Genomic DNA, 23,771 nt, shown 5'->3' with positions numbered 1-23,771 from the left:
ATTATAATGGGCTTCAAATTTTGGGGAGTTCTGGATCACAGAGTGTTTCAACAATGGCAATGGAGGGATACTGGTATGGGATACCAATGACAGGTGATATATGGCTGACAGGGAGCTGTACAGAACATATGTCCAGGGTGCATGGTAATGTTTGGATATACTCATAGTGGCAACAATTAAAAACCACAGTAGGGGGGGGTACTGGGTTCCTGGCCAGTGGTGCTCTGTCGTGGTCCCTAGGGGAGCAGCGACAGTCTCCCAGGTACAGTGGCGGGGACCGCGAGGGAGTGAGGGTTCAACAGTGAGCCCCTGATGCTAATGACTATGCTTGTGAGCTGATAAACCTGAAATAAGAACAAGGCCTAGAGCAACATTTTGCCTGGGAATTTCCTCCTGTCAGCCTTCATGTTACTCAAATGTGGCCAGTCTCGAAGCCAAACTCAGCATGTAAATGCAATGCCTTCCCCCCAGCGTGGGACATGACACCCGGGGATGAGCCTCCCTGGCAACGAGGGACCACTATCAACTACCAACTGATGATGCAACTGGAAAATGACCTTATACGGAAGGTTCAATGCGGATCAGCAGAATATCCATGTCTACATAAAATACCATGACTTTGTGCTCGCTTCGGCAGCACATATACTAAAATTGGAACGATACAGAGAAGATTAGCATGGCCCCTGCGCAAGGATGACACGCAAATTCGTGAAGCGTTCCATATTTTTTGATGTGAACCAATGTATATGAGGTGCAGAGGTGCCCAAAGATGTACTTACCAAATCCAATGGATGTGTCATGATGATGGGAACGAGTGTTGTTGGGGGGGGGGGAGAGGGGGGGTGGGGGGGTGGGGTTGAATGGGACCTCACATATATATTTTTAATGTAATATTATTACAAAGTCAATAAAAAATAAAAAAAATAAAAAAAAATATTAAAATGAAAATCAAGGAAAGGAACGACTATTGAAATTTAATAAAGAAGAATCCCCTGTAAAAAAAAAAAAAAAAAAAAATACCATGACTTTAAAATGCTGTTTGACCTAAAGTAAGGGGGAAATGGAAAGGAGAAATGAGTTTATATGGCTACGAGTTTCTAAAAAAGAGTCTGGAGGCTGGCAGAAGGATTGCCCTCATGCACAACTGAGCAGAGTCAGAGAGACAGATAAAGCAGATACAACCCCCAGATATTGGTTCCTTTGAGGGCTAAAGAGACCCATGGGAGTTATGGTCATGGCCGATGGGGTTAACTACCAGGGCAGATGGCCCCTCTTTGGAAATGGTGTTTATATGTGATGAATCTGGACTCAGATGTGATCTCCCTTCATAAGACTTTCAGGCTAATGTGCTGGAGGTGCAGTTAATGTTGGGGTTTAAGATATATTTAGGGGATTTGAATCTCTGGACTGACAATGTGATAGCTAGGTCCTGAGCCTCAACAGACTCCAGCACCTACAATCTGATCTATTGGACTTACCACACTCACCTAAGATGGAGTTGAAGAAGGACAACCACCACACCATGGAGCCTAGAGTGATTACAACTGAAAATGGGAGGATTGCATCCAGCATCCATGTGGAATCTGAGCCTCCTCTTGACATAGAGGTGCAATGGACACAACCAATCCAATGTCCACATAGAAGAGGCATTGGATTGGGAAAAGTGGACATGGTGGCTGATGAGTATGGGGAAAGGCAGGAAGAGATGAGAGGTGGAGGCGTCTTTGGGACATGGAGCTGCCCTGGATGGTGCTTCAGAGGTAATCACCGGACATTGTAAATCCTCACAGGGCCCACTGGATGGAATGGAGGAGAGTATGGGCCATGATGTGAACCATTGTCTATGAGGTGCAGAGGTGCCCAAAGATGTACTTACCAAATCCAATGGATGTGTCATGATGATGGGAACGAGTGTTGTTGGGGGGGGAGAGGGGGGGTGGGGGGGTGGGGTTGAATGGGACCTCACATATATATTTTTAATGTAATATTATTACAAAGTCAATAAAAAAAAAAAAGAAAAAAAATGAGTTGGGAGGTCATCAGAGGGGTGGCACTTATGCACATTTCAGCAGAATGTCATAGATAGCCAAAGTAAATGCTTCTCCAGGTAGTGGTTCTCCTGAGGGCTATGGAGACATGAAGGTCCTATGGTCATGGCAGATGGCTCCAGATTTTGGAGCCTTGCCAGTGAACCCTGCTTTGGAGTTTGTGCTCCTGAATATGATGGAGTTTGACTCAGATGTGACTTCTCATAACATGACTCTTCTGTCCCTTTTATTGAACTTGTGGTTGGCACTGGGGTTGGTGGGTGTATATCCAGGAGACTTGAATCTCTGGGCTGTCCATATGCCAGCTGGGCCCTAAACATCATTGGAGTTGCAACACCTACTCTCCAGTTCATTGGATTCACTCAGGACAGCTAACAAGGAGGTGAGGATGGACAACCACCATGCCAAAGAAATGAGAGACTCTACAACTGCAAGCAAGAGAGTCCCATCCATCAGCCATATGGGATCGAAGACCCCTCTCAATTAGAGGTGGAGTGGGCATCACTATCCCAGAATCTTCAGGAATGGGGAATGGACTATGGACTAGAGTGGACTTCCTGTATTCTACTATAGACTTATTGTGAATCTAGCAATGAAAGAAATTATATCATTGATGTGGAGACAGTGGCCACTGGAGTTGCTGAAGGCAGGGAGAGGGAAAAAGAGGTGTAATATGGGGGCATTTTCAGGACTTGAAGTTGTCCTGAATGACATTGCAGGGACAGATGCAGGACATTATATATCCTGCCGTAACCTACCAAATGGCCCGTGAGAGAGTGTAAACTACAATGTAAACTATAATCCATGTTGTGTAGCAGTGCTCCAAAATGTGTTCATTGGTTGAACAGAATGTACCATATAATTTAAAAAAAAGGAAGCTAGTGGCTTGAAAGTTTATCTGACATTGGTAGTTTCAGAAACTGGGATCCTTAGCTTTGGGTTAAGAAAGGAAATATTGACTCCCTATTGACTCTCATCTAAATTACTGTACATTTAATATTTATACATTCTAAGGTTCTGATTATTTCCAGAGCCATAGTTCACCAACTGCAGCTTAAAAGCTGTGAATTTAAACATCTCAGTTTAATCGATGAAGAAATTTTATCAGGAAAAATATTCAAAAAATTAGGTAAAATTTTACTATGATTTACTTCCCCAGATCCCTAGTATACTGAAACAACAAGAAATATTTTTTCCCGGAATATACTATCAGCATATATTTGTGAATATAATATACAAATTAGGCAGTGTCTCTCTCTAAATTTTTATCTTTTCAATAGGAAAATAATGATTAGAAAATCAGAGGTGAGATTTGGTTAGTCTCATGAATTGGAATCTGTTTTGACTGCCAAGTATGTATAATAAACAATTTTATATATGCTATGTGTGCTTTAAAGCAGAAAAACATGATTTAAAACACCAATTACTGCTTCTGGGAGCCCACTAAAATATAGTGATAGCACCAAACACATTAAAATATGTTAACATACATGAAGACATTTAACAGTAAAAGTAAAGAATATTCATTCCTCTTTACAACAAAAAGACATACTTGTTATACTCAATTTTCCCCAAATTGTAATACCTCATCATACCAAAGCAAGGTTAGACAGATTCAGTATGACAAACTTGTATATGAATAGTAATGAGTTAAGTAGAAATTATTTTCATTGATATTCTTAAGTATGTTATGAATGAAACATTTGCTTTTTTCCTTACACAGTACAAGTATACATAAAAGAAGGAATCTCGGATATTATGAAATCAATAAAGATGACATTTCCCATTTTTATTTTATTTTTACTCAAACTTTATTTCAAAAAACAAAACAAAACACAAAAGGCAACTCAACAAGTTATGAAAGCATTATTCCTAAAGAGTTCTGTCCAGCACTTTTATCCATTTAATTTCAACAACAAACTCATTTTTTCCTACGGTGTTCAGAAAGATACATTAGTTAAATGACATAGTCAGGCTACTTATTAATGAAGAAAATGCAGAGAAAAAAGCTTATCATGTTCATATCTCACAAAACCATTTTTATATTTCGAGTTTTAAGTCTTTTCCTGACAACAATAATTGATTTCAGGTTCTGCAATTTCATCAGGAAAAAATAAATGATGTTGCAGTCTTTTTTCTTAGATGATTTCTAATATTCTAAATGGAATAATTGCAACAGAAAAAGAAAGGGAAAATTGCTTTGCATTTAATGAATCTGTGGAAAAAAATTTTTGAGTGCTACATCTTTCCAGTAACACTAAGAAAAATTGGAATTGTTCATTTTCTTTTATTCTACTATAAATTAAAGTTTTTTCCACACAAATCATATGGTACTCTGGCCGTGGCTAAATGAGGATGGTTCTTATTTTAAAAAGTATGCTCCATTAGTATATAATTTACACATGTACACATATTTCTTTTTTTTTCATTAGAGTAGGGAGAGACTGACATTGAATGTGATAGTTGATTGTTTTCATGAGCAGATCAGATGGACAGGGTGAAAGGTTGAGAGCCAGACTAAGTCCCTAAACTTCTCTGAAATGTTATGGTCTGGAATATGCCCTTCTTTGCACTAAACTTACCAAATCTTTCATGAATAAAACAGGAGGGAAAGTAAATAACTCTGAGATGTCCAAACAGTGAAGAGAAAGGGCTGGATCATGGCAGCGACATTTAGAGAGAAAAATACCACAGTTGCGGCAGGTGAGGAATTAGGACCAAAGGAAAAGCTCTCACGGTCTTCTGCGCCTTCATCCAGACATATATTTGTGAATAGTCTCATGATAGGTATCTATTGAAGCAATCTTTTTTTTTACTGTAAAAGTAGGTGGATTGGTTTTAGTAGAAGAAATTTCCTTCTTTAGCAACCCTGTCCCTCTTTTTTAGACATGAACATGGCCTCCTGTGCCTCAGTTGTGTTTCTTCCTGGGATCATATGTCTCAGACTTCAGGAGCTCCAGTGACTGATTCATACTCTCAATTATGATGCCTCATCTCCCTGATTCCAGGTCAAAACCGGGCTGCTCTGGGTCATTTCTCTGATGTTCCTGACTGATACCAAGGGGGAATGTGTGGATTCTTATTCCCCCAGTGATGATGACTTTTAGGAATGCAAATCCAGACTTCTTCGGGAAGATGGTTTCTGACAGGTAAAAAGAAGCAGCAGTAGTAAGAGAAAATGAAATAATATACTTACACAAGCAGGGTTGAGAGGCAGAGTGCTGACGGCTTTCCAAACCCTGGGGCAAATTGACCCTTGCCTTTCTGTGTTTCGGTTCCATGAGCTAATGTTTTTTTGTTTATTCATCTCTGGTCCATACTGTATCTGCTGGGGCAGCTGGGGTTGGAGGATCTGCTTCCAAGTTGATCTCTTCCCTTTTTTGCAGAATCAGACAAAATTGAGTAGAAAATACAAAGTGTAAGTCAACTTTGTTTTATGAACGTGGATAAAAAATTCCTAAATAAATAGTTAGCTCATAGATTAATACAGACATTAAAATATGAATTAATATAGTTTATCTCAGTAATGTGATATGTTTTATCTCAACAAATCTATTTATAAAATCCATGATGGAGGAGGAGAAAAGTCATAAGATCATTTTGAGAGATGCCCAAGAAGGATTTCATTCATCCACAATTTAAGAATAAAGGGATATAAACTTTGTAAATGATATCTAACTGAAAGACACATCAAACAATATAAAACAAAAATTTGTGTGTATTTATAAATTGAATTTTTGAAGTATTAGCAAGGATGCCCCAAATAGCTACTGTGAGTTATCACTACTGGGGATGTTAACTAGTTCTTCCAACTTCCTCCATCTATTTTCCTCATTTGTCATATGAACCCTAGTTTTTGACTATTCAAACCTTGCTCTTTCAAACCTCCATGCATTTCTTTGGCATTACTTTTACTGACTGGTGGCCCCCAAATCCTTTTCACCCTCTCAGTACAAGTTTATCTCTTCTAAAAAATTTTCCTTGATTCCTGAAAAGTTTGTAAACTCATTTTCTCTGGTCCTTTTCCATATCACTGTTGAAATTGAATTGTAATTACACTTTTAATGTCAGATTTTCCCCCAAAATCTGACATTTTCCCCAAAGAATAAGTGTTCTTTGAAGGCAAGGCCAAAAACATTAATCACTGTATTCCTGGCACCTAAGTAAATGATTGGTGTATTATAGAAGTTAAACATAAGCTTTTAAAACTCTAATAATTCCACAAGGTTTACATTTTACTTTTTAAGGGATCTTGATATTTTCTTCTCAAAATGTTGATATTGTTTCTCTTTAAAAATCCTTAAATTGTATGACATATTTGTTCTTTATATATATCAATTGTGATTCTGATATTGAAGATGTAACCTAAGGTTCTACATTGTCTACTCTGCAGTGATAGGGAAATTGCTGTCGTTCTCTGGAAAGTCAGTAGTTATTCCTTTTAGACCACCTATTGTCCAAAATATCAGTTAAGACATATTAGTATAACAAAATGATTTTGAATAAACCATTTTGGAGCGGCAATATAAGTTATTACTAAGAGCAACAAATGTAGCTAATATACTATATTCAGAAAGGTATTTTGGAGAGGATGGTTTACACAATTGGTTTGACAGAACATCGTAAATACTCACAGAATTGCATAATGCATGTATAGAATAAATTTTATATAGTATGTTATACGTTTCATATTTAGGAAAATATGTACTCTATATGGTATACTATTGTATAATATATATATAGATATATTCTGTACATAGTATACACATCTTATACTAATTGAAGCAATATCAATTAATATATTAATTTATTTCAAGGCTGAGTATGATTTTTGCATTAGGTCCACCCTCTGTCTTCTTCAAATGATAGTGCTTAACAGTTAATGATGGCATTTAGATAGGTGGGCATACCTCAAGATCAATAATTCAGTATGTTGGAAGTGAGGAAATAAACAGATAAACATTTCATTAGGTAGGTTTCATAAAGGGGACTATAAATTAAGGGTAAGCATATGAAAAGTACTAATAAGGATGACTTGCTCAGATGTTCTATTTTTTTGCCCATCTGGGATTATTCCATCACATCTGTCCCCTGTGACAGAGCCACTGCCTTACATCCTGATATCTTGGCAGCAAAGCAGCTGTCTCTTTTCTTTTTACAGCACCTCTGCAACTTCAACTAATTCCAAACACTCTTAAAATGGTAAAGCAGTCTTTCAAACGTGGAGCAAAGTTGTACATTCTCATAGTTCATTAACCCTTGAATATTAATGTAGTAATAATCTTCAAGCACCACAGCCAAGGCCAACATTCAGAAAACTACAACTTTCCTCAAATTTTCAACGAAAAAGGCATTCAGTTAAACTTTCTGTGTGTGTGTGTGTGTGTTTTAACTATACCTGTATAATCCTTATGTTGTGAGCTGTTTTTTTTCCTTCCTTCTTTTAGGACAAAAATTATCTTTTGTCATTCCTGTGTAATGTGTGGATAAAGATAGCTGCTTTTAGAAAAATACCTAGAGTAGTTAAAGATATGGCTGAATTAGTACCCTATAACTCAGAAATTTACACTGAACATCCTTGAAAACCTAACAGATTCCACCTCCTTTCTTTGAGATGGACATTGTAGAACAAGAAGAATGACAGGAAAAAATTTTCGTCGTTTATGTCTGCTTAGAAAGAGGCATTCACTTAACTCACACACACAAAAAATACAGTATAAGCTAGTTCTCCCTAGTTCCATGACCCAGTTTGAATCTTAGATTGAGCAAATGCATTCAATGTTATCCTCTTATGACTCTCTGTGAAACTGAAAATATTAATAGAATTACGTTATCTGTCTGTTCTACTCCTCTTCATTGTATATGAATTAATAGCTTACTCTTTTCTTTGGCAAAGAGCATACATATTATTTTGTGAAATGAATTATCTTCATTTTAAATGTATAGAACAAAAATTTAAATATTATCTGTCATATATCACAGGAAAATAATAATAATAATGCTATATTACCACTTGAGTGAATAAGTTGCACAATTGGGAGCTTTCTTTTTCAAGATGGAAAAATATCTCGGCCAAATGGAAAGAGTCCTGTTTTATTGAGAAGATGAGTGAACAGGTTTGGGACTGGACTAATTACCTCTATAGCCAGTAAGTTCAAATACTTCTGCCTAATAGTACATGTATCTCTGTGTAAACACACATGCAGAAATATCTGTCATTTCACTTTTCATTTTTCCAATGAAGGACAGAAACTTAAATCCCTCAAAATCACAGCAAAAAATGAGAGTTTTTATATTTTCTTGAGTTTTCTCATATAATTCCTGTTTTACTTGAGTAGACTAATATTGCTACAGAAATAGAATTCTGTATCAAATTATAATTCAGGGTTTGTAAACTTTGTTGTCCATCATTATCACTAAAGTTGCTTATAAAAATTACGTTTCTGGCTCCACTTGCATTTTCCCTATCTTAAGGACGCAATATATTGAATTTTATTTCAAGAGGGTTATTAATCTTAGTTTAAAGGTAACTATTCAGTGTTGACTTGTAGATTCCAGGTGTTTGGAAATTTGAGTCTGGAGTTAGCATAAGGAAGTACTTAAGTCCTTGTGACTGGATGAGGACATCTAAGGAGAGCACTTTCAGTGAAGAGGTTGAAAAAGCCAGACTGGGGTTGCAGAGTCAATGAGAATTGAGAAGTTGGGCAAGTTACTGGAAAGAGAAGGAAGAACTAAGGTGACCAAGAAGAAATTAATAGTATGGGAGGGTACAGATAACTGAATGAGATTATTTGAAAGGTGAGAAAGAATGGAATCCATGTCCAGAAGCAAAGAAAAATATTGGTAAAGAAATAAGTATTTTTTTTGGACAACAAAAAGAATCTCTCTCTGTTAGCTTTAGTAACACAATAAATTATAAGGTAAGCCATTATTCAACTTATATTTCTTTTTAAAATATTAATATTGAATAAAGATTCCAATTATACCTGTGGGAACCTATGGGAAAATCATGGAATTAGAATCAAAAAGTCCTTGTTTCAAATCCAGCTTCTATTATTCATTAAATTACATGGATTCTCTGTTTTTAACTCTGAAACAGTAGTTAGGATGTATAGACTAAAATAGTAAAAGACTTAGAAAAAATGCTTTCCACATAATAGAACAAAATAAATGGTGACTGTTAACATTAATATTGTTTTTAGAATATCTTGGGTAAATATGATTTCATCTAAATATGTATTGAAACTTTTTCTCATATGTGTGCTAAAAAAGAAAATACATATTTACTACTTTCATAATATTACATAATATTAGAGTAAAAGAGAGGAAGTTTACTAAGCTGCTGCAATTAGCTCACAATAGGTTGGAAGGGAAGGCAAAGCAGAACTTTACAAAATAAAGGGACAGAGAGAGAGACGCAGGAGAGGAGATAAAGATGGGACCGGGGAAATCACAGTTTCTGGAACTGAGAGCCTCGGCCCTAGTTTCCACCTCGTGTTTATTGGAAACTACTGGGCAGCTGTTTGCTATTAGAACTGCAACATCATCTATAATAGTGTACATCTGCAACATCTAACAACTGCAACGTCTGCAACATCTGCAATAGAATAGGTGTAACATTTACAGTAGGGAGCAGGTAAGCCAGTTTCCCACAACACTAAGCATGTATATATCTGTAGTTACCAAAATCTGCCTGATGTTTCAAGATATTTTGTTTTTTTTGAAAATATCTTTTCCAATTTTCCGCAGTTACCACTGGCAGAGTACCTAAATGCTACAACAATAGACAATAGGTAATTTTTGTAGTTTTCCTATAGATCTGCTATCATGCATGTTTTTAGTTTTTGTTACATAACAATTTTAAAATCTCAGTGAAGTGAAATAATCAAAATTGACTTTCTTAGTCATGGATCTATGAGTCAACTGGGGTTAGCTGGGAATAGATGATTGGTTCCAGGTCTCAGAGTCACTTAAGATCGCTCTACATATGCCCACATTCTCCCTGGACTAGTGTCTCCCAGGCATGGTCTCATGGTGGATCTCAGCAAGGCCAGGTCATAGGACAAGCTAAACTATGTAAGAATGGTGAATGCCTGTTGTAGTGTCACATCCACTAACATTCCATTGGCCAAATCAAGGAAAAAGTGAAATCCAATTATCAGTGGAGTGAGAAAGAATATTCTACCCACAGTGAGAGGCACTGCAAAGTTACAGGACATCAAGTATCTATGTATCATAACATATGAGGGGGAAGGACAGGATGGGGAAAAATGATCCAATTTAATTCATTTATCTAAACTATCTGTAAATCCTGTATCATAATGTATATGTTAGACAATGAATTATAAGAAAATTGTTTCTTAAGTATGTAAGATGGAAGAGTAAAAGGACTTGAAATTTAAACCTAGTATGGGATTTAAACTTGACCTTACATAAGCTTTTTAGCCTCCTTAGACCTCAGTTTCTTCACCAGTAACTGGGAATAATAATATTCCCTGAATGACTTTTGGTTCTTTCCGTCTAGTTGATATCCTGTGACCTGGACAATTCCACCTTAAAATGCTTGCGTAGGAGAAGAAATAAAACTAAAAGTTACTTACTCCTAGATCCTAGGCCTGAAACATTTATTTGATTCCTGATACTGAAAATAGTGTTATTTAGGGAATATATTTTTCTTAAAATGAACTTTGCTTATTCACATATTTACATTTAGGAATAAAAGATGGTCAAAGATGTAATTCGATAAAGCCAATCGTTAATCAGCCACAATATCACCCTTATTTCCATAGGTTATTTGTTGAAATTCTCACCTTTTCTGCTCATTTTAACAGTTTCCAAAGAAACACAAAGTGAAATATTCAGCACTGGAAAACATATTGGGTTATTGCTTAATTGCTGACATCTTAGCACACATTACTTTACAAATTAACTCTTCTTAAGGGTTCAAAGGAAAGCAAATAGGTCTAATAGGCTTTTAGGAAAGAACCCAGAATCTTACATTTCCGTGGGGAAAATAGGACAAAAATAAAACAGAAAAGGACAGGAGAATTATTACCAGTTCACAAATATTTAACTTACTCTAGAAGTAAAACTGTATTAAATATTCAGAGTTAATATGTGGTCTATATGATCTGACCCAAACCTGCTTTTCCAACAGATCTCCTACTCCTTGCTCTTTCATTTTGTCTACACAGGTTTGCTTTAATTCTGTTCCTCTGACAATCCAAACTCTTTACAATCTTTTCCCTTCATACATGTTGGTATGTTTACTGCTCTTCATCTGGGTCACTCCTACCCATCAGGCAATCCTCATGCGAAATGTCTTCTAAAGAGAGAGCATCTTGAGTAACAATCTAAATTTATTTCCCCCATGAATCTCCATGACAGCACTTTTCCTTAAATGTATGTCAATTTTATTTATATATTTATTTGTTTCAATATGTCTGAGACCTGTCAACTCTATTAAACTGTAAGCTATGTAAGTCTACCTTTATATAGAGAATGTTAAACTTATTAAATAAGCACTTAATATTTATTGAATGAGCAAATGAATGAATACACTTAATGAAGATCTTAGATGAAAACATTTAATAAAAATTAGAGGCACTTAACCCCCAATAATTCCATTCTACCCCTGTGGTAAACTTGAATTAATTCTGAGTGAAAGGGGATGTGGTAAAAAGGTGGCCTGACATTGACCTTGGTAAGGTCATATTTTTCTCTCTTAACAGTTAGTAATTTGCAGTTGTTTATTTGCATGTATATTTTGCAGGGTAATTATTTGATTATTTTAAGTTCATTACAAAATAATATCAACACCTGAAGATAGTAGTAAAATGATATCTGCTCTCCCCAACATACAGTTGTAATTGCTAAACCAATCCTAGGGCATTCTGGCTGGCTAGGAATAACCTGAGAATACACAGGTGACAAATGTGAAGGAAAGTGTCTCTTCACAGATGACTTGCCTTTTGGCTTTCTCCAAAGGACTCATTCCTTTGAATTTGTTTCTTGGCTGAAAACATAAAGCAGGTCAAAATACGGGATTGTCAAAGTAAAATATATTTGAAGACAACAAAGCAAGGTTTAAAAATTTTGAGATGACTTCTCTGTAAGTAGATTTTTGTCCAGAAATCCATGTCAGCTGTTGTCTATTTGAGTCATAGGATAACTATCAAATGCTGTCAGGTTTTATAATTATTTGTATATATATTTCATTTCCTTGGTTAGATGGCTAAATTTCTATTTTATATTTTTCAGAGTCAGTAGCAGAACCCCTTAAACACAGTGAGTGTAGAATTTTTAAAGTGTATATCTTTAATAAATGTGGTTTACCTTTCTCATGTAAAAGGCATAGACAGAAAGTGAGGGCATAGGTCAAAGTTCACTGTGGAAAGCTTATAATTAATACACAATGAATGCCCATGTTTTCTTCTCCCAACTCTCTGTATTGCAGAGAAGTATGCTGTTCTAGGCACCAATGGAGACTGGAAAATGCTCCAGTAGAGAGACCTGGCACCATTATTGAATATATTTAGAAAAGAATTAGGAGGGTGCCAGGGAATACTTTGTCCATTTTGTAACAATGATGGTTTTTGTGATGGGGAAAGGCTCTAGGCAAGGGAAGTTTGTGTAACAACACATCCACCATCGCTAGAGACTTTGTTGTTCTGCTGAGCTACCAAAAGCTGTAAGGAGAAAAGCAGCTAATGCTTACTCAAACAGGAAGGTGTTGTCTTTCCTTTTCCTTGTAGATAATATAGAAAATCAGTGAATTATATAGATACTACTGAATAATAACATATGAGGTAAGATGAATAAATCTCACTCTCACCACCTAAGAAAATAAATAAAAATATTAAAAGTAAACAAAGAATTAAGGGAAGTAAGACAAAAGATAACTTTAAAAGTATATATCCTTAAAAAGTTAACTTCCAAAAGAGGTTGTTAGAAAACAAATAATGCTGTCATGCATTGGCAAAGAAATGGTAGGTTGGGAGAAGAGAAGAAAATGAGAGTTTTTGTGGTTAAGAGATTTCAAAGTGAATCAGGAGATCACTCCAGAGGTTATGCTTATGCATGTTGAGACATACAATATCTCATTGACTGCCACGGTAAACAGTGCCTCAAATAGCAGGGCTCCTCAGGGCTCTAGAAATATCCAGAAGCTATATGCAGGGCACACAGGTCAGAAATTCAGCACCCTGTCAGTGGGCCTTACTTTGGAATTTATGCTCCCCTGTATAACAGAGTCAGACTCATTTATAGGTTCTCTACACATGACTCTTCTGCCCCTTTTATTTGAACCTATAATTAGGACTGTACTTGATAAATATGTGTCCCTGAGACTTAAATCTTTGATCTGTCTGTGTGCCAGTTGAGCCCTGAATTTCAGCAGAGTTGCTGCTCTCCAGTTCAGTGGACTCACTCAGGACAACTAACAATGAGATAATGATGGACAACACCCTTCCCAAGGAACAGAGAGTGTCTGCAACTGCAAGCAAGATAGTTCCATTCATCTGCCCCACGGGATCTAAGCCCTCTCTCAGTTAGAGGCAGAGTGGGCATCACCATCTCAAAACCCTCAGGATTGGGGAATGAATACTGGATTACAGTAGATTTATTCTACTGTAGATTTATTATTCTGGCAATGGAAGAACTCTATCAATGATACAAAGGCAGTGGCCACCACAGCTTCTAAGGGATGAGAGAGGGAAAAGTAGTTGTAATATGAGGGCATTTTCAGGACATTGGAGTTGTTCTGCATTGCAGTGTCAGATACAGACTATGGTATATTTTGTCATAATTTACAAAATTGTGCAGGACAGAGTGTAAACTACAGTGTAAACTATATTCCATGGTTAGTAGCAATGCTTCAATATGTGTTCATCAATTGTAATAAATATACTTCACTGATGAGGGATGTTGATGTGGGAAAGTGTGGGAGGGGGAGGGAGGGGGGCATATGGGAATCCCTTCTATATTTCTGTAACATCTATGTAATCTAAAGCTTTAAAAATAAAAGTCAAATAATAAAAGAAAGAGAAAGGTGAAAAGGCTTGCTAAACATCAGTTGATAGAGAAGAAGAATGCATGTTGAGCTAATAGTGACTCAGCCTGTGTGACTTACCACAGTGTCATATTTTGGATGGTATGCAATACCCAAAGCATGGTCTGGATGGAGATGACGTAAAGATTTAGAAAATTAAAAAGCAGTATGTTTATGAATGCTTCTATACTATCTTCAATGTGATTCAATTGCAGACATTTCAATTAGAAAGTTTAATTTATTTTGCCATGTCAGTAATTTTAAAACTAACTTGAAAGGAAAGAGCATTGAACTAAGGCTAGAAACAGTTCTGCCACGTTGATTAATGATGATACTTGTTTATAATATGACCATGTAAGAATTATGACAAGATGAATAAATTGGAATTGAGATCCAAATTACAGTATGTAGTCTTTGCATTATATTATAAAGAAATTAGCAATTTTATTAATATGTTTTCTTTTGTTAACTTAACCTTAAGAATCAAACTATTGCTATTTCTAATGAACCCTGGGCTAGTTTTGAGACACATGCACGTAACTGCCTCCAAAATAAGATCACTGAGGGCAAGTTTATTTTTTAATTCGTGGAACTACTCCAGCTTCATGTAGAGAACGCAAATTATTAAGTTATCTTGTATGTTTGGGCATTTCTGTCTTTTTATTTTCTGTTTACTATTTGTAGATATATTTATTTATTACTAAACTTGCATAGCTTAAATCTCACTTGGGGTTCTTCTCTACATAAAATCAGCTTTTCCATTCATCTTCATTTCCTTCAAAATCAATTTTTGTAAAATAAGGAAGTAAGAGGATTAGATTTAAAAACTGCTTTTTTTGTTTGAAAGCACATTTAATATAAGGGAATAAAAAGATTTAAAGGATTTAGAAAATGCTTTTTGTGTAAGCACATTTAAAAACTAATTTGCCCTAAACTCATTGGCAAACCCTATTTCAATGGCATTTAAAGACTTAGAAGTGGTTTTTTTTTCTTATTAAATATATACAAAACATAACAGTACATGTGAATATAGAGCAAAATCTTCTCAGGTGTATTTATTGGTTAGTTCCCCAATAACTCCATAGCTCCTCATGTGTCCCTGGATAAGTCAGGGACATATTAAAATTTTTGTAGATCCTAGGCTCCTTTGCCTTCTTTGGACCCCTCCTCCATTAAAACACAACATGTGCACACACAGAGACACACACATTAACATTATATTTTACCACTGCATTGGTATAAAGTCTAATATGGTAATATTACATTCATGAATTTTGTTCTAAAGGTTCATTTTTTTTTCCTTCTGATTTAACAATAAATTAAAGCATTTTTTGGGGCCCCTGAAAGTAATGTACACCCTGGGCACCATGCCAAATGAAGTCGGCCCTGGGATCAATAAGAAACCTTATGTGTTCTTTCTAAATAATTTAAATTTTATTAGGAAGAATTGAAGATAGGTCCCACCTAGATGTTACATAGAAACTTGATTGCATTTAAAATTTTCAATTGCCAGATTATTTCCCAAGAGTTGATAAAAAGTAGAGAATTGAGTAAGTTTATTTTCTATATAATATATGATGGTACAAGAAAACAGAAATTATGGGGGCATAAGTGTGACATAGTAGAAATTTAAATAATTAAATAATTAAATTATTATTTAATTAAATATGTTAAATTTAAATAATTAAATTTAAAACAAATAATCTTATTTATACACACCCTTAATTGTTGTAATAGACCAATGAAAAACAAGAAAATTTGTGATCTCTGATTGAGTGGATTTTTTTTATTCAAAAGAAGAATGGTTGTATATGCTATGATATTTATACCATTAGTAAAAAAGACAAAGGTAGAAAAGGTATATAGAGCCAAATGCTTATTCTTGGTGAAAGAAATACAAAGCAGTAAATGATTTCAATAAGAGATAAAGGAAAAATAGAATGGAGATTAAGCAATAAAATAGAATTCTTTCTATGTAAATGCAAATACCCCCATTTATTTCTCACAATTATGTTAATTGCAGTAATGTTCTTATAAAGAATTTATGGTCAATCATTATTCAACATTACTAAATGGATAAAATGTCTCATAAAAAAGCATAATTATAATTATAAAGTAGGTTTATATAAGTCACATTTATTCTAACCCTAGAAATATTTGTTAGTCTGTCATGCTCATAAAATGAGGAGGTTTACATTGTTTCCCATTAGGTCTTTAGCCCCTAGATTCATATCTGAAAAAGTAGTAGGTGTTTAAAATATTTGCTAGTTGGATAAAAAGTTTAGATTATTCACCATGTTAACTCATTCAGAAACTCTTCATATAGATTCTTGCTTATTTGTTTATTTGTGAAATAGAGCACCAATTATTATCCAAACTGTTTTTTTTTTTTTTTGGGTGGTTGGGTATTATGGTGAAAGTTATTGAGACATCTTATAAACATTTAAGTGAACTAAAAGAAATTAAAATATATCTTGAATTCTGTATACCACTACAATTTCAGTAGATTTGCAAAGTATCAAAAATGGACTCTATTCCTTACCTTCCTTGATTGGAGACATATTCTTGAGTAGGGGAATTAAAATTGTTTTGGCACCACATTTCAAGTGAGAGTTACTAAATAGAAGATGCAAAATGTGTGTATACATATGTGCATATATATATACATATTTGTATGTGGTAACATTGGTTAAACTTTATAAAGAACTACTTATAACCCAAACTTATTTGACATTTCAGAGTGACCCTAAAGGTCAGCAGCTTTAAAGTACAAAACAATATATGATGCTCATATATAGTCATAGATTCCTTCCTCAGACCATGAATCAGAAGTTCCAGATATAGTGTGTTTTCCTGTTTTAAATTGAATCTATGAAGTACTTGAAACCATGTCATAAAATAATATTTGCAAAATTGGCTTAAATATGTTTAGAGTAGAACAATTTTATAGATTGAAAACTGGCCCAAAAATCCATAAAGAAAGGGTAATGAAGCATGCCATTGAGTGGGGCGTGGAAGTATCAAAGAGAAAGTTGTGCAGAGGCTGGTTTGAGTTATAGCTTTCTTTAGCATTAATGATCTAGAAAAGGAAGCGAACTGCACATTATTGGAATGTGTGAATGATAATAAATTAGTAGATGCACCAAAGAATAGAATAAACAGAGCAATAAATAGACCTAGAAAGGTTACAAATGTAGTCAGTACATTTTAAAATGAAATTCAGCTTGGAAAAATGCAAACCAATAAGCCAGATAGATAATCATCCCAAACAGCAACATTCAAAGACCTTTAACAAAAGTATAAATTAAAATGTAAAATATTTTTAGGAAAGCTGGTAAACAGAAAAGAGAATTGTATTTTCCTGTGTTTTTAGATTTAATCTTAATGAAGAATATCCAGCCCAGACCCAACTGCTATTATTTTAGAACGTTCTTATCCACAATGGGCTATTGATTATCAGGGTCTCTTAGCAAACATATTGGCAAGAATTTGGGTCACAAGACCTGAAGTCTACAAGAGAATCAGGATAGCTATATAGAGAAGTATGCAAGACACATTTCCTGTTCAAGAGCCACGTCTCAATTATTTCCCTGAAGGTTGTTACATCCCTGCCCATACTAAAGTTTACATGTAACAAAATAAAGTGGTCATCTGATGTTTCCATGTTCCAAATTCATTTATAATTTGTGGTCCTAATTTGGATGAAATCACCTTTATTTTTTAAGACATATCTCCTATTACTTGTTACAAAACTCTTTCCCCAACCCATCCTCATGTTCTGCATTCTACAAATAATTTTTCACCTACTGGAGAATAAATAAAAGTGAACAACTGAAATCCACAGAATATCTTTAAACCGTATTTTAAATCACAGAGAATATCCTTCTAAATCTTTATACATAGATTAATATTAGTAATAAAATTAAGTGGTTTGGTTATTATCTCTCTCTAATCAAAATCTACCTATATCAAAAGGCAAATAATGAAATAACTGAGATTTGAACCCCTTATACTGGTTCAATATGAGTTACTATATCCATGCCTCAGAGGTTTTGCAGAACTCCAGGGTCTTGAGATTGCAAAGATCTTCCAGAGATTTGCTCCATACACTTTGACTCACTAATTCGGAACTTCCCAAGTGGTTACAGGGAAAACATTACAAAATTATGCAGTAGATATGTTTCAAATAGCTTGATTATCCTAATGTTTACAGAAATACTTGCTGTATAAAATGGAGGAGGGGGATTAAGCTGGTTTCTTTACATAGAATTTATCAGTCTTTAAATTTCATTGTGAAATTCACTGTTTCCCAAACATATTCAATCCAAATGTCCCTTTATTAATAAACATTTTTAAAAATTAAAAGAAAATAGATGAACAGAAAGTATACAAATCATGTGTATAGTTCAAGGAATTTTCATGAAATGGACACCCATATAAACAATTGAATCAAGAACCAAAACATTGTCAGTAACTTAGAAGTCCTTATGCCCACTTTAATTCATGCTCCTACAAATTATCCCTCCATGTAGCACCATGGAATCACATACTTTTTTTTGTAGCTAGCTTACTCTCTAAACTTGTTTTTTTAATTAACTTTTTATTTTGAGGTTATTGAAGATTCATACATGGTTCTAAGAAATAGTACAAAGACATCAGATATGCCCTTCACTTGGTTTCCCCAAATTTCATTAGAGTTCAATATCACAACTAAAACTGACTTTGATAAAATTTACCAACCTTTTTCAGATTTCATATCTGTGCATGTGGGTATTTAGTTCTATGCAATTTTAGCACATATCTATATTCACGTAACCACATATCTATATTCACGTAACCACACCGTAGTCACGTTCCAGCACAGTTCCAATATGACAAGGACCCCTCATACTACCCTGTGATTGCCATATTCACTTTCCATGACCCTTCCTCCCTCCTCTTTATCCCAATTCTAACCCCTGGAAAACATTACTCTGTTCTCAATCTCCATAAATTTATCATTTCAGGAATGTTATACAGTTGGAGTCATATAGTATGCAACTTCTAAGAGTCACTTTTTTCACTCAGCATATTCTTGAGACCCATCCAATTATTGCTTATGTGAATAGTTTGTTCCCTTTTAAGGCTGAGTAGTGTCCCATTGTATGGATGTACCACAGTTTAACATTTACCTTTGAAAGATATTTCGGTTGTTTCCACTATTGGGTTACTATAAATAGAGGCTCATATATGTTTTTGTGTTAACATAAGTTATTTCTCTGGGATAAGTGCTGAGGAGTGTAATTGCTGGATCATAAGCTGTGATGGTTAGGCTATTGTGTCAGTTTGGCCAGGTAATTGTGCCCAGTTGTTTGGTCAAGCAAGCAATGGGCTAACTGTAATATAAGGACATTTATGGACTTTAGTCACCATTGACTTTACAGCAGTGGTAAATCATAGCTAGCTGATTATAATTACATCAGTCAAGGAGATTGCCATCAGCAAGAGTCATGCTTAACCCAATCAGTTGAATGTCTTAAAAAAGGAAGTGATTCCAGCATTGGGAGAGAATTTCCCAGCTCATCTTTGGACAGCCAACATCTCCCAGAACTCGTCAAGAACCTTCATTGGACTCTCATGGCCTGCCTGTGGAACCTGGACTTGTGCATCCCCTATTAGTTCCTTCATTTTCCTTATAAATTTTAGAGTAAGGTAGTTTAGTTTTAAAACAAAACAAAACAAAACAACCTTATTGGTATAACTGTTTCCATCTCTCTAGTTTATTTGTATTTTATTTTATTTGGTGAAAACAATCTTAGATATGCAGTATTACCCATACTCATATTTCAAATGAGCCTTCACAATATTATGCAGTCCATGTTATATTTTTAGCTTTCCTTCTAGTAACATACATGTCCTTAGACTTTGTCTTTTAACTACTATCATATTCATATAATAGCACTGCTAGTTACAAACACTGATGTGTTTCATTATTTCTATTCATTTCTAAAAATTTACAATCTCTTTACCAATTTAACACAGAATAACCCTCAACTTCCCATTCTCTACACTCATTCCATTTTCTGATGATCTATATTCTAATTATTAACTCTGTGAGATTATACAATATATTTAGTTCATATTAACAACATCATGCAGTATTTACCTTTTCTGTATGGCTTGCTTCATTCAACATAATGTCCTCCAGTACCATCAATGTTGTCATATGCTTCACAACTTCATTTCTTCTTATAGCTGCATAATATTCTATCATGTGAGTATACTGCAATCTGTTTTTCCATCCATCAATTGATGGTCACCTGAGTTGTTTCCAACTTTTGACAATTGTGAATAATTGCACTATGAACATCATTGTGCAGATATCTATTCTGTCCCTGGTCTCAGTTCTTCTGAGTGTATATATACCTAGTAATGGTATTGCCAGTCACTTGGCATGTCTATATTAAACTTGCTTAGGAACTGCCAAACTGTCCCCCACAGTGGCTGTACCATTGTACAAACAGTGAATAAGCACTCCTATCTCTCCACATCCTCTCCAACATTTATAGGTTTCTGATTTTTAATAGTGGCTAGTCTAATAGTGTGAAATGACATCTCATTGTAGTTTTGATTTACATTTCCCTAATTGCTAGTGCTGTCCAACATTTTTTCATGTGTTTTCTTCACCATTTGTATTTCTTCTTTGTACAATTGTCTATTCAATCTTTAGCCCATTTTTAAATTGGGTAGTTGCCTTTTTATTGTTTAGTTGTTTCTTTTCATATATCATGGATATTTAACCTTTATGGGATATGTGATTTCCAAATATTTTCTCCCATTGAGGTGGCTTACTTTTCACCTTTTTGACAAAGTCCCTTGAGGTGCGAAAGTGTTTAGTTTTGAGGAGGTCCCTTTTATCCACGTTTTCTTTTGTTGTTCGTACTTTGGGTATAAGATTTAAGAAAGTACCGCCTACCACAAAATCTTGAAAATGTTTTTCTACATTTTCTTTTAGGAGCTTTAGGGCTGTAGCTTTTATATTTATGTCCTTGATCCATTTTCAGTTAATTTTTGCTTAACGTGTGAGATAGGGGTCCTTTTTCTTTCTTTAGGATATCTAGTTCTCCCAGCACCACTTGTTGAACAGACTGTTCTGGCCCAGCTGGGAGGGCTTGACAGCCTTGTAAAAATTCACTTGATTGTAGATGTGAAGGTCTATTTATGAGTTCTCAGTTCAGTTCCATTGTTCAATCTGTCTATATTTATGTAAATACCATGCTGTTTTTACCACTTTATCTAAGTGATATGCTTTAAAGTCAGGAAGTGAGAGTCCTCCAACATCACTTTCCTTTTTAAAGATTTTTTTTTTTTTGCTATTCAGGGCCTCTTACTCTTTCAAATATACTGGTAATTGACTTACACTTCTGCAAAAAAGTCTCTTGGGATTTTATTGGGATTGCATTGTACCTGTAAATCAGTTTGGGTAGAATTGACATCTTAATGATATTTAGTCTTCCAGTCCATGAACGTCCTTCCAGTTATTTACATTGTCTTTTGGCAATGTTTCATAGTTTTCTGAATATGGGTCCTTTATATCCTCAGTTGTTTATTCCCAAATATTTTTTTCTTTTCATTGCTAGTATAAATGGAATTTTTTCCTGATTTCCTCTTCAGATTGCTCATCAGTCATGTATAGAAATTCTAGTGATTTTTTTGTTTATCGATCTTGTATCCTGCCACTTTGCGGAACTAGTCTATTAGTTCCAGTAGCTTTCTAGATATAGTGTCATGTCATCAGCGAATAGCAACAGTTTTACTTCTTCCTTTCCTATTTGGGTGCCTTTTATTTCTTTATCCAGCCTAATTGCTTTAGCTGGAACTATAGCACAATATTTAATAGCAGTGGTAACATTGGGCATCCTTGTTTTGTTCCTGTTCTCAGTGGGAAAGCTTTCAGTCTTTCACCATTGAGTACACTGCTAGCCTTAGGTTTTTCATACATGCACTTTACCATATTGAGAAAACTTCCTTCTATTTCTATCTTTTGGATTGTTTTTATCAAGAATGGATGCTGTATTTTATCAGATGCTTTTTCTGCATCAATTAGGAGGATCATGTGATTTTTCTTCTTCAATCTATTGTGGTTTATTACACTAATAGATTTTCTTGTGTTGAACCACCCTTGCGTAACTGGGATAAAACCCACTTAATCATGGTAAATAATTCATGTAATTTGATTTTGGATTAGGTTTGCAAGTGTTTTGTTGAGGATTTTGCACCTATATTCACTAGAGAGATTGGTCTGTAATTTTCTTTTCTTTTTTTCTTTTTTTTTTTGTAGTATCTTTATCTGGTTTGACATTAGAGTCATTTTGGCTTCAGAGAATAAATGTGGTATTGTTCTTTCCTGTACAATTTTTGGAAGAGATTGAGCAGGATTGGAATTACATCATTTTTTAGTGACTGGTAGTATTCACCTGTAAAGTCATCCAGTCCTGGAATTTTCATCTTTGGAGGTTTTTGATGAGCTTTTCAATCTTTTCACTTGTGGTTGGTTTGTTGAGGTCTTCTCTTTCTTCTAGGATCAGTGTAGGTTTTTGTCCTAATTATGTGATTACATCAAAGCCCTAATCCTGATTTAATCAGGTAAATATAAAACCTTGAATTTAATACAGTCAAAGGTATCACACTCAGAGGAACAGACCAGTTTCCAAACATAATCAATATCTCTCTCTTTTTTTTTATTGGAATTCAACTGCCACACTAACCCCTTATGGCCCTGAAAAATTTGTGGGCTTCCCTTTTCTACTTATTAGCATTGTTTGAAATGACTACATCATCCAAGTAGTGTTCTTGGTGGTAAAAAAAATGCCAATGTTTGGAGTTATCCCACAGACTCAGGGAACAATACCAATTTAATATTTTAATTGAATCAGAATTCTGGTTCAGTTTAGAGTTAATCTTGGACTCCTCTTTTGTGGTAATAATAAAAAAAAAAACCATGATTTTTCCTTACTGTCATGATGGCCAAAATTTGGGTCAGATTTTCATGGATGAAAGTGGAAACAAAAATATACATGCATGCAAAGATGTGAGACATAGTTTGATGTCTTCTACAGAAGCTCTTGCACTGGACCTCCAGATATAGGATACAGGCCCCCTTGGGCCTGTCCTGTTGCTCCTCTTTGTCATCAGTTTATCACATAACAAAACCAATTTCATAGCATAGCACAATGGCTTTAGTATATGTTTTCTTGGAGATAAAATTAATTTGGGGAGATACATATATAAAAAGGAGACTTTGGATAAAAGAACAAGGCAGACAAATATATCTGAATATTTTTGTGATTAATGTTAATATACAAAGAAATTACTTGCTTAAATTTTATACTTTGAATATTATTTGCAAGAAATTTAAGCATAATATAATCTTAAAAACACTTAAATCAAATTAAAAGAAGAGGAAAACAAAAGTGTTTGACACTTTCTTCTCCCCATAATTACGCAACGAACGTCCCACCCCACCATCTCCAACATCTCCAAGACTGGAAGTCACAAATACTTCAAAGGCAATATAGTAGAACTTTCCGCTGAACTTTTCACAGTTGCCTTCCATATGTTGAAAAGGACCAATCCTTAAAATTTCCAACAGTAGAAACAAATGGTAGGCTTAGCTCTCTAGTATCTGAAAATAC

The 23,771-nt window shown here is 34.8% G+C and overlaps 1 non-coding gene across 1 annotated transcript; it reads left to right on the top strand.

The window, feature by feature from the left end:
• Positions 1-621: 621 nt before the first annotated feature.
• Positions 622-728, top strand: LOC131275634 (U6 spliceosomal RNA). The gene has a single exon (XR_009183099.1). It is a non-coding gene; the product is annotated as a U6 spliceosomal RNA (small nuclear RNA).
• The last annotated feature ends 23,043 nt before the right edge of the window (positions 729-23,771 follow it).

This window comes from Dasypus novemcinctus, chromosome 2 (assembly GCF_030445035.2).
Source record: "Dasypus novemcinctus isolate mDasNov1 chromosome 2, mDasNov1.1.hap2, whole genome shotgun sequence".
NCBI classification, from domain to species: domain Eukaryota; kingdom Metazoa; phylum Chordata; class Mammalia; order Cingulata; family Dasypodidae; genus Dasypus; species Dasypus novemcinctus.
The sequence above is the reverse complement of the archived record's forward strand: the minus strand, read 5'-3'. Positions and strand labels throughout refer to the sequence as shown.